Raw genomic sequence first — 12957 nt, forward strand, 5'->3', positions numbered from 1 at the left:
ACTGGCCAGAACTCAGATGCTGTGATAAGCATTCCAGCTGCAGCAATCACAAATGGTCTCCGACCCTCATTCCTATCACTAACTTAGGTTAAGGCATTAACTCCGGTAAGGTAGCTCAGTTTAAGGTAACTCTGTTTACCCTTGAGATCCTGCCTAGAGACAGAGAAGATAAAACTTTGTGTGTGCCTTCAAAGCAATTTAGTTGATGAACAACTTAGTTGCCCAAATACAATAGAGCCAAGGATAAAGATTGTTGACTTTTACGCCCAGTATGAGCATTCCCGGAGACAGAGAGACTGGCCGCATGGTTAGGAATGAATATGACAAAATAAAGGACAGACATTCTAAATATATATGTATGAAGGAAAGGAAATACCATAAGAGTAAGAAAAGCATTTTTGCATGAAGAAGAGCTTATCATAAGAATGTCCCAACTGGGAAAGAAAGGAATTAGAAGGTTAGAAGCAGGTTGCAGAGGGTTTGTGACAGGGAAATGGATTATTAAAGATGAATAGGCTTTTAATAGGCTTGTTGTCTAAAGAAGAATGTTCAGCAGTTAAGGAAATACATCGGACAATTAAAACCAAGAACTTTGTGGTGTTGTTTGTGGTATTTTGTCTGCCAAACTGTGTTGTGAGTTTGCTTAAGCTTTCAGATTTAGAAGGTAAGATGCCAACACCTGAAGAAACCCTATCACATTCACCTGAATCACCACATCTCCCCACACTTGCTATATGAACTTAGCCCAAAAGATGGAAAGTTCCAAAAAATTTAAAGAAGATTCCCCGAGAAGCCTCCAAGCCTTGGGCATGCCTGTTTCTTCTGGGAGGTCGCCCTTTGGAACTGCTTATCTGTAAGACCTGGGAAAGAATCTGGAGTTAATCTCTCGAAGGCCAACAGCCAGCTGAAGGACTAGTTTTATTACCTTTGTTTACATGTCATTCACTATTATTTCACAGTGATTGCATTTACTCCCTTTTCTCTTATTATTAACTTTACTGGTGAAGGGTATAAATTTTGGGGGGTTTTTGTAATAAAGTGTCATTGGCTCAAGAAGCCTTTGTCCATGTCAGATTCTTTCTAGAGAGCGCCGTCACTAGGAACTCTTAGTTCCCAGAAGGGAAAGAATCGCTGCAGATAAGAGGCTGCAGTACTTCACTCTAATCCTTCCCCATCTTTGCTGAGGTTTTCGACTGCGAGTGGACTCGCGCCCCAACAGGACTGAGCCGGTCTGCGACAAGGGTCTACATCTGAGTATGTGTAAAATTATGAATATGACATGGCTAACCTGTACAACCACTGGTGGGAGGGGGGGAAGGGAAGGCGGGGGAGGGGGGGAGAGGGTACCAAATATAGTTTAAAGTATACCATTTATGTTCAATAAAAAATTTTGTTTAAAAAAATAAACCTTGGCCAGTATTTTTGTGTGTACATACATTTTTATTTTCTTTGAGTAAATACCTTGGAATTGGATTGATTAGTGTTATGTTTAATGGAAAATAAACTTCCAAACCTGCATAAAAGTGGCTCTATTATTTTTAAGTCCCAAGAGCAATGCATTTCCACTCTTCATATCTTTAAGATTTTTACATTTAATTTAATTTAAATTTTTATATTTTTATGCTTTCATTGGAACATTATAGTCTCACATCATACTACAAATCATGTTGACAATGACATACAGGCACAGGTGACAGACCTGCCCACCTCCCCACTTCCCCCTTGCACAATACCAAATACCCAGATTGACAGTGATATATTCCCATGGATACACATAATCAATGGTAGTACTTCTGTCAACCAATCTGTCTTCCTCCTCCCCTACCTTTCTCCCTGGCTCCACTGAGGTTTCTCCTTCATTATCTGGAGTCCCTCTGTTATCACAAATAATCCCTAGCTCAAGCATATTAGAGCTTGTCATAAGCTCTATAAATAATAAAGTGAAGGGTCATCCTTCACTTTATGTGATTGGCTAAATTCACTTAACATAATGTTCTCCAGGTCCTTCCAATTTCTTGCAAATGGTGTAATTTTGTTCTTCCTTACTGCTAAGTATAATTCCATTGTGTGTATTTCCCATAATTTTGCAATCCATTTATCTGTTGATGAAGACCTAGGTTGATTCCATGTTTTGACTCTTGCTATGAACATGGGTATTCATATGTTACTGTAGTTCTCTGATTTCAACCCCTTTGGACAGATACCCAGGAGTGGTATAAATGGATCATATGGTGGACCTATTCCCAGTTTTCTAAGGAATCTCCACGTGTGGTTGTGGCCAAGTGGTTAAGGCAATGGACTAGATTTTCTGCTTTTTTTGAAGATTTTTCTTTTTTGTGGTACTGGATATTGACCCCAGGGTCATTTCATATCTCAAGTACATTTCAGATCTATTTTATTTTGAATTTTGAGTCAAGGTTGCATTAAGTTGCAGAGGGATTCACTGAATTGCTGAGGCTGGCCTTGAACCTGTGATCTTCCTGTTTTGCCCTCCCAAGTACTTGGATTATAGGCCTGTGACACCACATTTAGCTTCATTTTTCCTCACATGAAGGGTCACTGGGATTTTCTGTTCCTCCCCAGGACCTATTGTTTTTCCACTCGTACAATAAGCTATTTTATTTCTGCAAGGCAACTACTTTTTGTTTGTGTATTTAAAATCCATATTTTAGCACACATTGAGTCTCCATTTCTTATAGTAATTCTCTCAGTAGTGTATTCCCATCTTTGAGACACTGAGATTAAGGTTTAAATGTTCCTAGTTTCTGACTTGACTATTGCCTGTAGATCTTTTATTTGGGACAAACTTCATGTTCAAATCATATATTATAAATTATGACATTTTATGTACCCCACTATATGTGTATATATATATTCACACATATATCATATCAAAAATTAAAAATTAAAAAATTCCATTGTGTAGGAACTGTATTTTAGGTCCTTTTGAGTATCAAGTCTTTAGAAGTTATTTATCCAAAGGTAACTACTATTCTGTACCATCTTTGTCCTTAACCTGTGGCAACTGCACAGTATTAGCCAATACCTTCAATTCTGTGTGTTTGTCAATATTTACAAACATGACCACTTTTGGCAAATACTCTGCCCTCCAGTAAAATTATGAGAGCTTCATAAAGAAGTGTGTATATAAGTATTCATGTTGTGCTTATGTGAATATTATTATTATTATTTTAATTTTATCATTCAGGTAAATAAATATTGATCAATTTTGTGTTCTTCTACTATTTCACATCTAGGCTGAGGAAGATTCAAGACTTAAACTCAGTTTAGAAATAATCAGCAGCCTATTCCACATCAATGTCAATGTTCATTGGTGGGCTAGAAATAATGACAAAGTTATGGAAAAAATAATGAAATTCAGAAATTCTTATATGCTATGGTTTTTTCAGAAGCTTAAATAGGGGCCATTTTACTCCTTTGTTTCATATTTGCTTAAAATATAGTTAATAAAAGTAATCTTATCAACAAGTCCATCATCTAGGATACTGCTTTTGACTGATTTTTTTTTTTTAGCAAAATCATGAAGTTTTCTATGTATTGCCAGTCTCCCTCCTGATGGCATTTTTGATATTTACACTCATGATTCATCTTGGTGTTAAGGAAATATATTCAAAATATATCTCTGTGCTCTATAAATCTTAGTAACTTGGCTTTCTCATTGCTTTGCATGATTTATAGTTATTTCTAAAAGTTTATTTTGAATATAGATGCTTAACTTGCTCTTTGAAAATATGTAACAATTTTGACTAGCAAGCTTGAAATCAGAAGTTCTTTTATAGATTACTACATCCATCTATATTGCAGAAATTCTCTTTAATAGTTCCACAGTATCTAAGGTGGGAAGAACTAAATGGAAGAAAAGTTATTGATATGATTCCATTTCTGAATATACTATGCCCTTTTCTTCTAGGTCATTGGAGAATCTCCTTGCCCCTTCCTTAATTATAACGTAAGCATAATAAAATTACCTTTTCTACAAAATACACAGAATTGTGTTAGTAAATATCAAATAAGGGCAGGTATGTGAACAAATTTGTTCAGGGGATATCATTTTAAAGTCACTCTGGGTAATTTTCATCTCAAAGTATTTCAGTAGCCATGTTGCAGGCACACAGAAAATTCTAAAACCAGGAAAAGGCCTATGCAACAACCATAGATCTGATATAAAGAGAAGGGGGTCAGTGGGACTGGGATTGAGATTTAGTTCCTCTAAAGTGAAGTCATCAGGAATCATGCTGCATTTTAGAAGCCAATGCATAGAAATTCAGTGTAAGTTATGGAGATCCAGAGCTCTTAGGGGACATTCCCCATGAGAATATCTAAGTTTTCTTCCCTCTTTCCCATGGAAGAAAAAATCGTCTGTGGTGGCCAATTTGGATACTTTGAGTATGCATATATGTATTGTAGTACTTTCTAATGTTTAAATCACAGAGCCCGGTGTGGTGGCACACGCTTGTAATCCCCGCGCTTGGGAGGTGGAGACAGGAGGATTGCGCAGGTTGGAAGCCAGCCGCGCTGGCTTAAGAGACCCTGTTTTCAAATTTATAAACGTATAAAATAGGTCTGGGAGTGTAGTCCGGTGGTAGAAGGGCTTCCAAGAACCCCAGTACCACCAAAAAAAAAAAAAAAATCACAAACAGTAACATGCACATTTTTCAGTGTAGAGCTTTAAGAATTTCTTTTAAATATCTAGGTATGTGACCACTACCCAGATTACAGAAACTACTTTCCCACGCCTCTTTTCAGCCAGTCCCTTCTCTTACCTAGTGCCATGGAAATCACTAAATGATTTCTTCAGGTCATTTTGCCTTTGTAGACTAAACTCCTCAACCAGATTTCTGAAACATGCTATTTTTTATTATAATTTTTTTTTTTTTTGGTGGTACTGGCGTTCCTGGAAGCCCTTATACCTCTGGGCTACACTCCCAGACCTATTTTATATTTTTTTATTTGGAAACAGGGTCTCTTAAGCCAGCAAGGCTAGCTTCGAACCTGCACAATGCTCCTGTCTCCCCCTCCCAAGCGCGGGGATTACAAGTGTGTGCCACCACGCCCGGCTATTTATAATGTATTTAACTTAATATAAGTTCATTTGGGGTTTATCCATTTTGTTAACCTTTATCTGTAGTGGACCTTTTTCAATTATTGACTTGTAGTTCATAATATCAACTTTATACATTGCTTTTTAAAGTCCTGGTTCAGGATCCTTTTGGTTGATTTCTGTGCTTATTAATTAGAAATAAAGTTGATATGAACACTGGGTGATAATTTTTTTGTGTGTGTATCAGTGGGGATTCAACCCAGGGGTGTTCTGCCTCTGATCTACATCCCAGGCACTATTTTATTTTTAGTTTAAAACAGTTTCTCACTAGGTTGCTGAGGTTGGCTTTGAACCTCTTGTCTCAGCCTACCAAGTGCTGGTATTACAGGTGTGTGTCATCATGCCTGGCTCCTAAGTAACACGTGTGTGTGTGTGTGTGTGTGTGTGTGTGTGTGTATGTGTGTGTGTGTGCATAGGTTTTTATTTCATGTAAGTAAATTTTTAGGAATTAGATTGTTCATATGGCAAACAAGTTTAATTGAAAATAAATTCTCAAACTCTTTATGGAAGTGATCTATTATTTCTCACTTACAAAAGCAATGTATTGCAACTTGTTCATATCATTAATATTTTTGTATTTAATTTAATTTTTATTTACCTCATTTTTTTCTGGTTTGCAAAGATGGTACAATTGTTTCCAGAAAATACTTATCTCATATTATTTATTTAATGTTATTTTCTATATCTCTATCGAGTACATATTGATGTTTTGGTACATTTATACATTATGTATTGACCTTAGGACACTTCAGTTATCCATCACCTCAAATAGTTATAATTTCTTCATAATAAGAATATTCAAAAATATTTAAAAAAGAATATTCAAAAGCTTCTCTTCAAGTGATTTTGAGTCATATAATACAATATTGTTAACTACAATCTCCTTCTGAACAACACATTTTTGTTTCACAAAGATGTCTCAAAGTTTTCTCTGCAAAACTCCATTTTCCTTGGATATTGGTAAATCTCTTAATTTTTTCTTGTCCATTATTTTCCATTGTCACTTCCATAGTGTACCAGGGACAGAAGACTGCCCAATGCAAAGTTAAAATGATAATTTACTCATAAATAAGAAAAATATGACTTGCAGCAAATAAACTATCTTTCATTACTTATCTTTAGTAAGAATTCAAAGGTTAAATTCATTTAGTAAATTCATTTAATAAAATGAATAAATACTGAGACAGCATTAAAGGTAGAAGTCATTTTATTAAAATATAAGTTTTAAGTCAGGCATGGTAGTGCACTTCTGTAATCTTAGTACTTAGGAGACTGAGATAGGGGGATCACAATTTGGGAACAGCCTCAGCAACTTAGCAAGTTTTCCAACAAACTAGTAACACTTTGTAGAAAAGCTAATCCTCATACTCCTCAATTTATTTCATAAGATAGAAAGAAATAGGACTCTTCTAAATACATTCTGTGATCCCAACATCACATTAATACCAAAACCAAATAAAGACAGCTCAAGGAAGAAAAGCTACAGGCCTATATCTTTGATGAACTTGAATGCAAAACTGCTAAACTAAATATTAGCAACACACATTCAAAATCACATCAAGAAAATCATACACCATGACCAAGTAGGGTTCAACAAAGGGATTAAAAAGCTGGTTCAAACTATGAAAATCAATCTATGCAATCCATCACATAAACTGAATTAAAGACAAAAATCACATGATCATTTCAATAGATGCAAAAAAAGCATTTGAAAAAAAAAACCCAACATCCATTTATGCTAAAAGCACTGCAGAGAATCGGAATAAAAGGAACATACCTCAACATCATAAAGGCAATCTACAATAGGCCTGCCGGGGTCCAGCCCTAGCAAGAGTCGAGGTTCATGTGTTGGTGAGAGGAGAGCCAAGGTCGAATGAGAGAAAAGCTGTCACACGAGACCAGGTTCAAACTTCTCCGCTTTATTCAGGATTTGTTAAAATTTTTATATTTTCTTTTTTGGCAGAAAAGCAAGGGCACTGTCTATGGCCATACCACCCTGAACGTGCCCGATCTCATCTGATCTCAGAAGCTAAGCAGGGTCGGGCCTGGTTAGTACTTGGATGGGAGAAAAGCAAGGGCAGAGCCATGCAGGCAGGAACTCCAAGGACAGGAAAAGTTTTATTTTTACAGAGTTCAGGGCAGGGTGTCAGACATTTAAATAATCAGAGTATGCTTTGTCTCACTTCACAAGGCTGACTTAAACTTAATCTTATACACTGGCCCAAACTAAGGTCAGTTTGAACTTAATGTTTGGCCCAAACTTTATCCTTGGGAAAAAATCTTTGCTGCCTGAGTCTCTCACAAGCCTCTGCCCATCAGTTTTAGTTATAATGCTTATACATGAAATTCCAGTTATACATATTGATTCAAATAATCCTAAAATAATTTTTTGAAGAAGGAAATGCTAAACATACTTCATGGGGGGTCTACGCCTTTGTGGGTCCCCTGATTGAGCTTTCTCAAGATCTGCATGAGATGCTGTAGCATAGGCCCGCATCCAACATCATATTAAATGGGGAAAAACTGTGAGAATTTCCTGTAAAAACAGAAACAAAACAAAGATGTCAATTATCATCATTTCTTTTCGTTATAGTACTATAGGCTCTAGTCAGATCAATAAGGCAAAAAAGGAAATCAAAGGAGTACAAATAGGAAAGAAGAACTCACTTTCAAATTTTGCAGATGACATGATACTGTACTCAGAAGATGCAACAAACTCAACCAAGAGCCAGACATGGTGGCGCACGCTTGTAATCCCAGCATTCGTGAGTCTGAGACCTGGAGGATCACGGTTCGCGGACAGCCTCAGCTACTTAGTGAGGCCCTCTGTAACTCAGTGAGACCTGGTTTCAAAATAAAGAATAAAAAAAAATAGGGCAGGGGGTGTAGCTTGGAGGTCGAATGCCCCTGGGTTCCATCCCCAGACCCGCAAAAAAAAAAAAAAAAAAAAAAAAAAACTCACCCAAGAGGCTATAGAACTGATCAACAAATTCAGCAAAATGTCTGGATACAAAAATCAATTGTAAAAAATCAGAAGCTTTGCCGGGCATGGTGGCTCACGCTTGTAATCCCTGCACTTGGAAGGCGGAGACAGGAGGATCGCACTGGTTCAAAGCCAGTCTCGCTTGCTTAAAAGACCCTGTTTCCAAATAAAAATATAAAATAGGTCTGGGAGTGTAGCCTTGAGGTAGAAGGGTTTCTAGGAACCCCAGTACCACCAAAAAAAAAAAAAAAAATAGAAGCTTTTCTGTATACCGTCCATAAATCCACTGAAAAATAAATCCAGTAAATATTTAACCAAGGAGGTAAAAGACCTTAACAAAGAAAATTATAAAACACAGAAAAAAGAAACCAAAAAAGACCTAAGAATTTGGAAAGATCTTCCATGTTCATGGATAGACAGAATAAATATCATCAAAATGGCCATACTTTCAAAAGTGATCTACAGGTTCAAGGCAATATCCATTAAATTACCAAGGTCATTCCTTACAGACATAGAAAAGTAGGTCCTTAAATTCATTTGGAATAACAAAAAACCTAGAATAGCTAAAGTTATTCTCAGCAACAAAAACCATGTGGGAGGAATCACAAGACCTGACTTCAAAGTATACTACAAAGCCACAGTAATAGAACAGCATGGTACTGGCACAAAAACAGATACATAGACCAATGAAGCAGAATAGAAGACTCAGAAACAAATCCGTACTTACATCCACTTACTTTGATTTTTGACAAAAGGGCCAAAAACACACACTGGAAAAAGAATGGCCTGTACAACAAATGGTGTTGGCAAAACTGGTTAACTATATGCAGAAAACTGGAAATAAATCCCACTTTCTCACCCTGCATAAGAGTCAATTCAGGATGGATCAAAGACTTGGAAATTAAACTAGAGACTTTGAGGCTCCTTGAAGAGGACATAGGTCCAACACTGCAACACATAGGCACAGGTAAAGGACTTTCTCAACAAGACCCCAAAGGCACAAGAAACTAAAAGGTGGACCAATATGTGGGACTACATGAAACTGAAGAACTTCTGTATAGCAAAGGAAACTATCAAGAACCTCAACCAAGAGCCAACAGAATGGGAGAAGATTTTTTCCACCTATTCTTCTGATAGAGCACTAATATCTGGACTTTACAGAAAACTCAAGAAACTCAGCACTAAGAAAATAAATAACCCAATCAAAAAATGGGCAAGTGAACTAAATAGACACTTCATGAAAGAAGGCATTCAAATGGCAAAAAATGCATGAAAAGATGCTCAACATCATTAGCAATCAGAGAGATGCAAATCAAAACTACCCTGAGATTTCAACTAACTCCAACTAGAGTGGCAATTATTCAAAAGAAAAACAACAAATGCTGGTGAAGATGTGGAGAAGTGGGAACTCTAATACATTGTTGGTGAGATTGCAAATTAGCGCAACCACTTTGAAAAACTGTATAGAGGATCCTCAGAAAAATAGGATAGAACTTTTCATATGATTCAGCAATACCACTTCTGGGTATCAACCCAAAAGAATGGAAACCAAACTACCAAATCAATGCATGCATTATTATGTTCATAGATGCTCAATTCACCATTGTCAAACTATGAAACCAGCCAAGATGTTCATCCACAGATGAATGGATTACAAAACTATTGTTTATGTACACAATGGAAATTTACTCAGGCATAAAGAAAAACACAATGATGTCATTTACAGGGAAATGGATGGTAATTTTTCACAATGTCAAGAAATATAAATAAGATCATATGAATACAATGCATTGTAGGAGATGACCTTGTCCTTTATAAGCAACCCAGCAAAAACCTTTGGGGGTGACTTTGAAGAGTAACCAAAGTCTATCAGACAGGTTACTGAGGACAAAGTATGTGGGGGTGTGGGGCTGGGAGTCCAGCAGGATCATCACAATCACCCCCAGGTACCCAGTCAGAGTGATGAGATAGATGAGGGTGAACATTATGAAGAGAGGAGCCTGAAGTTCCGGGGCACTGGTGAGTCTCAGCAGAACAAATTCACTCACGTCTGTATTATTCTCCATGGATAGATAGTATTTTACAATTATAAGACGCTCTGCAGCAAAAACACGAATGGGAACAGAATGATGAACAAAGAAAAATGTTGTGTGCAAACTGAAGTGGATATGTATTATTTTATCATAACAATAACTTGTTTCTCAATATTCTTCAATTCTAAAGCATGGAATAACAATGCCATTTAGTGGACAACTAATCTATACAGTTACAGAATTTTGAGGAAGCAGTATCATCATGGGTCTTTCTCCCTCCTTCCAGATTCTTCATTTTGTGTTTGAGTAAGTTGCAGGAAAAGATACTGAATTATCCAAGGTCACATGTTATAATAAATCTATCTCCTACTTAAGATCTTTTTAGACTAATGCACTACACTTCTAAAGATCTCACATAAGAAACAGTGTGTGTGTGTGTGTGTGTGTGTGTGTGTGTGTGTGTGTGCACCTTGTCCTCTCAGGTATGCCATTAGATTGATGAGTTATGCCTATTTATATCTGAAGCGACAAAGACACTGTATAATTTATTCATAATTACACAGGCATTAAAGGACAGATTCAAGTTTTACACCCAGTGAGCATGGTTTCTAATCTATATGATATTAGTGAATGTGAATTCATTTTTATAATTTAATGTTTAACCTATACATAAAAACACAAAGATTTTTACATATTAATGGAGCATTGTGATACATTGTATAATGTGTATATCAAACCAAACATATCTTTTTAAATATCTACCATTTCTTTCAAGTGAATTAATTTTAATTTTATTTAATTTGCATTTTGTCATTATCTCCACTGTACTAAGTCTAATTTTTGCACAGTAGAGCAATTTATAAGCTCAGTCCTTTACACCAAGGGAGACATTGGTATGAAATTAAGTTGTGTGAGCCTCATTTTATCCTCATTATTATAAGAATTAAATGAAATAATGCATTAAAGTGGCTCAAAAAAGTGTTAAGCACAATCCTAGTGAGTGAAAACTACTCGAATATTATGATGGTATAAAATGGCATTTTTCATGAGTTCAGAAAAGGTGTGTGTGTGTGTGTGTGTGTGTGTGTGTGTGTGTGTGATGTCTGGTGGCCTCACTCTTTGATTCACATTTTTCTATATATTATACTCTCCAATCTTTTATTCTCCTCCAATGCTTTCAGAATCCACCCTCTTCTCCCATGTGAATACATATGACAATTCTCTTGCATGGTAACCCAGCAATCTTCACGACCTTTTGTTTAATTTTTTCTTGGGATCCACATTTTGGTGCAGGACCTGTTTGTTTCATACCTTCCTTGAGGTCCACATTTGTGCTGTGTTAAGAGGCTCCCTGTAGATCTGTTCTCACTGTCATTGCTAGCAGTACTCAACTGAGTGAAAGCTCCGGGAGGCTGCAAACCCATGGTTTGGGAGTTGACACTAATCATCAGATCAGTTCATGAGTGAGCATAGTATCTGAAATATTTTATTTGTATTTTGAGTTTTGAGGATATTTATTCCTTAGTAGCTACTGTTTATTGTATTCCTGCTGGTCCCTAAGCACATTATTTGTGTTTGTCAGTGACACAATTGTGTTTTTGTCCACACAACTATGCAAGGTACAATTATTACCTTATACATATGTATGTGTATGTATGTATGTTTGAGTGTATATATACATATACATGTTCTATCTATTATTATTAATGTGTTCTCACTGGACCAAACTGCAGTCTACAGAAGCTTATAAACTTAAACATAGCACTTAATCACCTGTAAAGTGCCTTTTGCCATGTAAGGCAACATATTCCTACATTCCAGTGATTACAGTGTTTTTTTGTTTTTTTTTGTTTTTTTGATGGTCATTATTCAGGCTAACACAGTGGGTATGAAAGCAACATATAGTTGGTAGATTATAATATAAAACACAGATATCAGGCAAATTATCTCAGCATTAAATAATGTAGAAGCTGAGGCATCTTCAAAAATCACATGGTCAGTTTCTTAATTGCTTATTTGTAAAAGAGTTGCAGAAAGAGGTCTAAACATGTCTCAGCTCACATAGCTGAAATGAATCCATTTCCCAAGTCAAGTCTTCCTTAACAGATCAAAATAAATTGTGTATGTGCAATTTGTCTCATAGGTAGAGACAAGATACTGTACAATAAGAAGATAAATGATAATAAGTAGCAGTGGAGGTGGAAATAGAGTGTGTACGTACATAGTCTAAATTGCATATGAATCTGAGCTCACTTACAGTTAAGGAAAATGGAAGGTAAGAGTGGTTTTGTGCTCTCTATAATTCCACAGCTTGAACAAGATATTTAAGAGACAAACCAATGTCTAACTGATTCCATTGAATCTAACATTATCACTATATGTCAGATTTTCTATACAAACAAGTAACAAAAGGGTAAGATTTGGGAAATTAAAATGAAAAGGAGCATGGATCTTGGAAGTTTCTTATGAATGTCCTGGAGTCTAACAATGTGCCATTTTACTTGTTCTGGGAAACTATCCCTCTGATGATAGAACAATATAGTTAAATGAGTTGAATTCACCACTCATTTAAACAGAGCATCATCTATCTTAAAACTTGCTCTTCCTGTTAAGATAACATGCCATTTTATATCACTCATATTATCTGTTGAATAAAATATTATTTTTTTAATTCTAGACTTATGTCAAGGTTTGAGAGAAAGGGTTCAGCTAGATCTGAACTCAAAAACCTGTTTAAGATGTAGCTGTGCATTGTTTCTGTATTAATTTACATCTTCACTAAAGATGTTTATCAAATATAGGGTCTTACTTTGAACTTT

Source organism: Muscardinus avellanarius (genome assembly GCF_963383645.1).
Source record: "Muscardinus avellanarius genome assembly, chromosome: 1".
Taxonomy (NCBI): Eukaryota; Metazoa; Chordata; class Mammalia; order Rodentia; family Gliridae; genus Muscardinus; species Muscardinus avellanarius.